Genomic DNA, 7,650 nt, shown 5'->3' on the forward strand with positions numbered 1-7,650 from the left:
GAATGTGCTGAAATTGGGACAGTATTGCCATCATCACAGTCACAAGCAAAGACATCTTCCTGAAGGCAGATGCTTAAGATCATAGAATCATAGAATCTTCATGGTTGGAAGGGACCTTTGAGATCATCAAGTCCAACCAACAAAGATGTTCTTTAAGAAACCCTGGCAGAGGGGTGCAACTCCTGACCCTCCTTTGGGCAACCCGAGAAATGGGAGATCCATCTTGGAAGACACATTCTTCCCTGCCAAGCCCTTGCCACAGGACAGAAGGGAGCGGGCAGCTCTCCCCGTGCAGAAGAACATCAGCAGTGTTTTGGATGAGCGAGCTAGTGCAGAATCAGGCATCAGGGACAGATGGGTCTCCAGGTGCTCACGTGGAAAGCAGGAGACCCCATTCCTTGGACTGAGGAAAAATTGTGCATTTCCTTCAGTGACGGTTCAGTGTGAAGTGGGTGGTTTTAACACCCGGGACTGGAAAACGCTGCATGGCTGGCGCTGATGGGCACGTAGCTCTGGGGCTTTCCTTGCCCCAGCGGCGGCAGTGGCTGTTTGGGTGGAGGGGAGGGTGGCAGGAGGGACACATGCTCTGCTCCCTAAGTGGTTTGGTGACAGGGACAGATGAGACTCGTCAGGAAGGGGACACCCCACGGGGGGGCACAGCGGTGGGTACCGGGATATTTGCCCACAGGAGATGCTCCTCACCTACCTGTGGCACCCGCGAACCTTGCCAGGGGCCTGACTTGGTGGGAAAAGGGAATTGGGTGTTGCAGGCAGCATCAACGTGGGCGTGGGTGCCAGGCTTTGGGCTGGTGGGAGATGCCTGTCGGCGCACCAGGGGTGGCCCATGGCAGGGTGTCACCGTTGCCGGGTGCTCCCCGTCTTTGCCTCGCTGGTGTCTTGCTTTTCCTGAGCTTCTCATTTCAGCGTCCAGCTGTACTTGAGGTAAAAATTTGTTGTCTTGGGAGAAAAAAAAAAAAGTAAAAAAAAAAAAAAAAGTAATTTACTGTGAAGCACTGGCTGAAAATCATTTTCTGAACCACTGCACAATTTTAATCAGACGACCATACTGTATCCAATCAAGGGAGGATTTGCGAGGGGGGTAGGGGGGCGTTTCGCTGTGGCCTTCCCCAGAGGACAGTAAATCCAAGCTCTGCTCAGGAAGATGAGATGTCTCGGGCTTCGCAGCCTGACCAAACCTAATTTGCACTAGAATTACATGGCCATTACTAATGTATACAGTGACTCAAATTGATTACTTTGCTATTAGTAAGAGCAACGCGCTCGCTTTGGTGATGGCAGCTTCCGACGGGGAGGGGTACAAAGGGGCGAGAACAAAGCAAAGTTGCTGCTTTGGAAGAGTATGTGGGGGTGAGGAAGACCATGGGGGTGAGGAAGGTCACGCTCAGGGGAGCGTTGGGCAGGTAAAAGAGCGTGGGAATGGCTGGCCTCAATAATGTGCTTAGCGCATCTCGCGTTAAAAAAAATAATCACCTGGCCTTATCTTTAAGTCCCTGAAGTCTTATCACACGTAATGGGAGCGTCTCTGGTTTTAATTCAGGACTCCATGGGAAATCCTACGGGATTTCCCGTTCATGCTTGCAGTCCCGGAGGGTGCTGCTCTGTGCGACCACCCCCCCACACACACCAAACACGCTCCTGCACAATCTCACCCACTTCTTCACGGCACTTACAGCCTCGGCGGGGCAGAGACTCGCACTTCGCACCACCGGTTAGCTCTGCCGAGAGGACTGCATCCTCCCTCGTGGGCCTAACAACAGCCAAAGCTTCTGAGCAATTTAGGGACAGCAGAAATGATTTGGCAGGAGAGTTCACATCCCACTTCTACCTATGATCCTATGGCAAATGTCTCCTGCTGGGAGTGGGAACCTGGAGTTGAAATCCCCGGTGCAAACTGGGTGCAGGGGTGTTTGGCTATTGCCCTCCAGCCTCTCCAATACGCGCCTCTGCTTTTTATACACATGGCTTTGGCAAGAAGGATGTGGCCTGCCTTGGACACCTAATTCCTCGCCAAGGGCTCAAGACAGGCAAGGGAGATGGCGAGGGTGCTGCACTGCTACCGCTGGGACTTATCCCGATGGCAGGAACATTGATTTCTTTCCTGAAATCTCCCACTCGCTACAGCAGAAAGCTCACGTAATGAAAACATAACCCTGGAGCCAAAACTCCTCTCCCACACAGCCACACGCCGATCCTAACTCCACGTGAACACACATTTCGCGTTCCCACCCACGGGAGTCTCCCCGCACGTTAACACACCTGAAGACCGGAGCTGGGACGAGGGAGGATGGGGAGATTTCACCGCAGCCTTTCGCTGCTCCTGCGCAGCTTCTCCCTGTGCGGCTTTTCCCGGTTACACTTGCCTGACGTTACAGGACGCCTGTGACAAAGCAAAAAGGAAAGGTTCAGGCGTTGTCACCCAGGATAAGACACGCCAAGCAACCACTCTGTTTGCTCCTTAACCCTGGCAGGTATTTGCAGGGCTCCAAAGTCCCCCCAGGCAGGGGGTGGCAGTGGGGAAAGGCTGCCCCATCACCAGCACATCTCTTGCCACGGGCTCCCGAGCTCTAAGTGAGCACTATTGGATTCTCCGATTAGCTTTCCCTTGACTGGAAAGGACAGTCAGTCTGACAAACTAATAATATAACAATACAGCTAATAAAAGCATAGCACTAGGGTTGTCTTCAAGATGCAGTTAAATCAAGTTGGGTGAAGCCCAGCACCTTTTTCTGGAGCTCCAGCTGCTGCACGTCCCAGCTTGAGGTGAGCTCAGTCGGGTGCAACATTATGTCCCAAATAAATAAGCAGGAGAGTGCTTATGCTGTCTCCCTTTCCCTCCTTCACAGGAACGGGAGAGGAGGGGGGTCTCCTTGCAGATGACGAAATCCAGCCTGTGGAGATGTAGGCAAAGTTAGACAGGCAATGGCTGAAGCCTCAGTACCCAGAGGTGGAGGAGACTGGAAAATGAAGTCACATGTGACGAAAGGAAACAGATTGCGTGTATCACAGATGCGGTGCTTGCAGCAAGCCCTACGTTCCTGGCCCGGCTCCTTTTGGGACCAGCGTATGCGTATACATGCGCAGGCACATCCCCACCTGCCCACCTTGCAGGGTAGTATCACAGGGCCGATGTTCTGCAGAAGGTCCTTCAGCTACCACAGAAGCAGCTTATGTTCAACCCAAGGGACCTGCTGATGGCTGAGGGACAAGATGTGGCATCCTCCCCTCGAGCACCGTCGCCAGTTAGGTCCGCTTTCTCGCCTTGCTTTTGCACACTTTAGTTTGAGCTCACCTTGTACCTTGGAACGCTCTGGTAATCAAATGCAAGATCAAGCCCATTTTTACAGCCAGGCTGTCTAATCCAAATACGGGTTCATTTCACCGTGCTGGTGTCCTGCCGTGGCTCCCCAGGTGCTCAGGCATGGCCACCCCACTTTTGGAGGCAGTGCGGCACCAAAGAGCATCAGCTGGGTCAAAAACAGCCGTGGAGGAAAGAATGCATATGTTTTTGTAATGCATGGGAGTAACAGGAGGCTGGCAGGGAGCCGGGCTGGTCTTCCTCCAGATCGATGCATCCATGCTAAGATGGGACAGGACTTAAGGCTGTTGAGCACCAGCAGCTCGGTGGGTGGTGGCTCCATCCTCCCTCGATGACCATCCCTGTCCCCTCGGCTGCTGGGAGCTGCTAGGGAAAGCTTGTACGGGTCTTTATTTGCCGTCTTGGGAAATATTGATTCTTGACACAAACCAAATTTACCTCTGGGATCTGCCAAACACCTCCACTCTGGTTCTTAAACAGTTGGAAGCACTTCGTTCCAGAGCTGTTTTCTGCATCTCTCCCCACCTACCGACTTCGCCGGCGAGGAAGCCGGGATGCCAGCCATCGTACCTCTCAAACCAACACCAAAAGCCTCGCGTTCAGCTCTTGGAAGTGAGTATTTTAGGAATATTATGTTGCCACAGCTGTTAATTTTTCACACGGCAGGTGGGAAACCTGCCCTGTTTGAAGGGCATGATGGAAAAGGCCAGTTGCTCTGTAATTTTTTACAATGTGGGAAAGTGGGGGTTGTTCGTCGCCAGCACTGACGATCCATCCCGGAGCATCCACACGGACACTTCAGATATTTTAAGCAAATACTCAAAGCTCTTGTTCGGTCTTTTCCTCCAAGCTACGGCAAAAGCAGACAAGCCATTAATTGCACAGGCAGATGGCTATTAGGAAGCGTGTGAGAACTGGCTATACCGCCACTGTGTAGGTGGAGCTGATTAGATGGACCTGAATCGAGCAAAAGAAAAAGGAACATTTCCTACATTTCCTTGCTGCATGGTGAGAAAAGCTTTTCCCGTGTGACTGCAGAAGACGGTTCAAAAATAACAAAATTGCTCCTCGCTTCCCCACTGATCCAGGTTACTAGCAAGAGCACTTTGGGGTTTATATCTAATTCCTCCACAGCTCCACTGCTGGGCAACAAACCCACAGGACCAGGATGGGCACAGGAGACTTTGAGGGGTTTCTTCACACAAACTGGCACGGGTTAAACGCTCAGGCATTACAGTACCAGAGGTCCCTGCTTCTCTGCAAGCTGCCGCCAAAAAAAATCCCTCCCTGTTCCTCCGCCGTCCCATCTTTAAGCAGCTCTGCTTTATCCACCTGGCTGGTCCTACTTGGGATGCATCTTCGGAGCATCTTCGCCATGGAGACCTCCCACCAAAGACAGCCAAAATAAGGCTGCTCAATTTCAGCAACCCGTTCCACCCACTGGCACAGGTGTCTGGAAAGCAAGAGACCTTCAAATCATAGAATCATAGAATCGCTGAGGTTGGAAGGGACCTTTAAGATCATCAAGTCCAACCATTAACCTACCCTAACAAAAACCACTTCTAAACCATGTCCCTAAGTACCACATCTACCCTTTTTTTAAACACCTCCAGGGATGGTGAATCCACCACCTCCCTGGGCAGCCTGTTCCAATGTTTAATAACCCTTTCAGTGAAAAAATGTTTCCTGATATCCAATCTAAACCTCCCCTGATGTAACTTGAACCCGTTTCCTCTCGTCCTATCACTTGTCACCAGGGAGAAGAGGTCAGCCCCCATCTCCCTACAACCTCCTTTCAGGTAGTTGTAGAGGGTGATAAGGTCTCCCCTCAGCCTCCTCTTCTCCAGGCTAAACAACCCCAGCTCCCTCAGTCGTTCTTCATAAGGTTTGTCCTCCAGACCCCTCACCAGCTTTGTAGCCCTTCTCTGGACACGCTCCAACACCTCAATGTCCCTCTTGTAGTGAGGGGCCCAAAACTGAACGCAGTACTCGAGGTGGGGCCTCACCAGTGCCGAGTACAGGGGGATGATCACTTCCCTAGTCCGGCTCACCACACTATTCCTGACACAGGAATATCAGCTCCGGGGCTGATGTGGCTGCTTCTCTGGTGAGCAGCCTGGGGACAGCACGGCCCTAGCTGGCCAGCTTGGTGGTGTTTGTATAAACTGGAAGTTTCCACTAGAAAGATCAGTGGCTTCAAGTCCATGAACTGAACCAGAGCAGGCTGTGAATGCATGTCTGCTTGGACATCTCGCTGAACCAGGTGGTGTAGTGGCAGAAGAACCGCTATTTAATGGTTTTCCATGACAGAGGCTCAGCTTGCCTAGCCAATTCCAAAAAAAAGGTTCATGACTGAAAACCCTCACAGAAACCCAGTGCCCATCTCCTCCAGCAGTCACTGCTGGCCAGATTAGCCGTCTTCTGCAAGTTCTGGGTTTTGTTACCTACTTGCCTCCATTTATTTTACAGGACACCTGAGCGTCTCTGTCAGGGAGCTGATTCCCGTGTTGGAAAGGACACTCAAAGTTGGGTGCTGCAGCACCTCTGAAGCCCTTTGATGAAAGAAATCCTTGAATTTCTGGGTGTGTAGCTTCTCCCCTTCCAGTTGTTGCCTGCCATATCTAATACTCGTTACTTTTTCAGGACAGGGATTGTTCCTCCCCGGGTCAGCGCAGCACTTAGCACAGCCAGCTCATGAGACCCATCTTTACTACTACAGGACAAACTGAAAATTGCAAAATGGTGCTCCGAAGTGAACCGACCATACAAAAATAACAAGCAGAACTTTGAATTCCCCCCGGTATGTTCTGTTTACAGATGCAAAGCAAGAGCATTGCAAGACATCAGCGCAGCGTTAAATCCTCACCCAGAGTGAGACTGATGAAGAAGCTGGAGTTAAAATTGTCTTCAGAGCAGATACAGAACCTGGTTGGTCAACCTAAAGGCACTCTCAAACATTATTGTCAAAAGCCTTATCTAGGAAAAATCATTAGCTTCACGCTGCACCGCTGTCAATATAACGCTCGCAACAACAACTCATTTTAAATGGGTGTCTTAGTACCACAAGCAAAAAGACGGTTATTACGGGTCAGAGACACTTGATTCATATCCCCCATCATTTTTGGCCACTGACACCGCGGAAGGAGTCTGCCCTCAAAAGGCCAAATGCCAAAAGTGCAGTGAGCGGAGCCCGAAGCCCTTGAGCACAGCGGCAGCTCTGCCCTGCCTTCCCTTCCCTCTGCCTCCTACTGACCACCACGTCCACCTCGGCTCAAGACCACCTCGGCTCAAGACCAGCCGTCACAATCAAGAGTAGACAGTCAAGGGAATATCAGAAAATCACTGTATGAGTGATCAGGCTGCGGACGGCCCAGTCGTCAGCTGCCCTCGCGATTTGGTTATTTAGCTTTGAAAACAAATGTATTAAAACAGTGGAGGAACAAAGGGCAGACTTCTCCATTTCCAGGACTCCTGCTGCTCAGCTGCATCCCAGAGGTTTGTCATGTCGCTACAGATGGACATGGGGAAGTGATTAAGCGTGCAACAGGAATGACAGAGGGACACAGACATGAGCACAGTTCTCAGGACGGATCTTGAAGCAATTACTTACGGAGGTGGCTCAAACAAGCGTGTAAGGCCCCACCCCCTCATTGTTACTTGTCTTCTCTTTCCTATTGTAAAGGAAGCACATTTTTTTGCCGTATGCTAGACTCCCCAGTTCTTCAGCCGAGGAAACCAGCAGAAGACGAGCAGGTGAACATACTCGGTAGCACAGCCCAGCACTGGAAGTGGTTTCACCGTTCACCACCTGCTGCCACCCTCCAAGGGGAGCTGAGGAACACCAACCACGCTCAAACCGAGCTGGAAACTCTATAGGGAGTCTAGTCTATGTGGTGAGCCACGAGGCATGAAAGTCATGGTAACTGGGGCTTGCAGGAATTCAAGGGGGCACAGAAGGCCCGAGGAGGTACCGAGTGAGGGAGCAGCTGGTCTCCACAGCAGCCTCTGAAGGAGAGTCACACGTGGCACTTCTGCTGGTGTCGCAATGGCAAGCTGTCGGCAGAACGGGAAGATACCTGGAGCTCCTCACATACGGCTGCTGCTGTCCCAACCCAGGGTTTTCGCTACGGATGGAGACGTATCTGTAGCACCGCGACCTGTTTCAGCCGTCTGTAGGTGTGCGGGAGCACTGCGAGAGATCTGTCACCTCTCAGCTGAAAGGACCAAGAGGAAAAGGAAAGTGGAAGGCTGAATTAAAAACCACAAATAATTCAAATAATGGGGAAAAGAGAACTACAATGCAAAGAGCAATG

At 51.5% G+C, this 7,650-nt stretch overlaps 1 long non-coding RNA gene across 1 annotated transcript; it reads right to left on the bottom strand.

Annotated features, from left to right (window-relative positions):
- Positions 1-372: 372 nt before the first annotated feature.
- On the bottom strand, positions 373-4,865 carry LOC134511032 (uncharacterized). Its single transcript, XR_010069771.1, has 3 exons — positions 2,742-4,865; positions 2,278-2,398; positions 373-957 (listed from the first exon to the last, which is right to left on the bottom strand). It is a non-coding gene; the product is annotated as an uncharacterized LOC134511032 (long non-coding RNA).
- Between the last annotated feature and the right edge of the window lie 2,785 nt (positions 4,866-7,650).

This window comes from Chroicocephalus ridibundus, chromosome 2 (genome assembly GCF_963924245.1).
Source record: "Chroicocephalus ridibundus chromosome 2, bChrRid1.1, whole genome shotgun sequence".
In the NCBI taxonomy this organism is placed as follows: domain Eukaryota; kingdom Metazoa; phylum Chordata; class Aves; order Charadriiformes; family Laridae; genus Chroicocephalus; species Chroicocephalus ridibundus.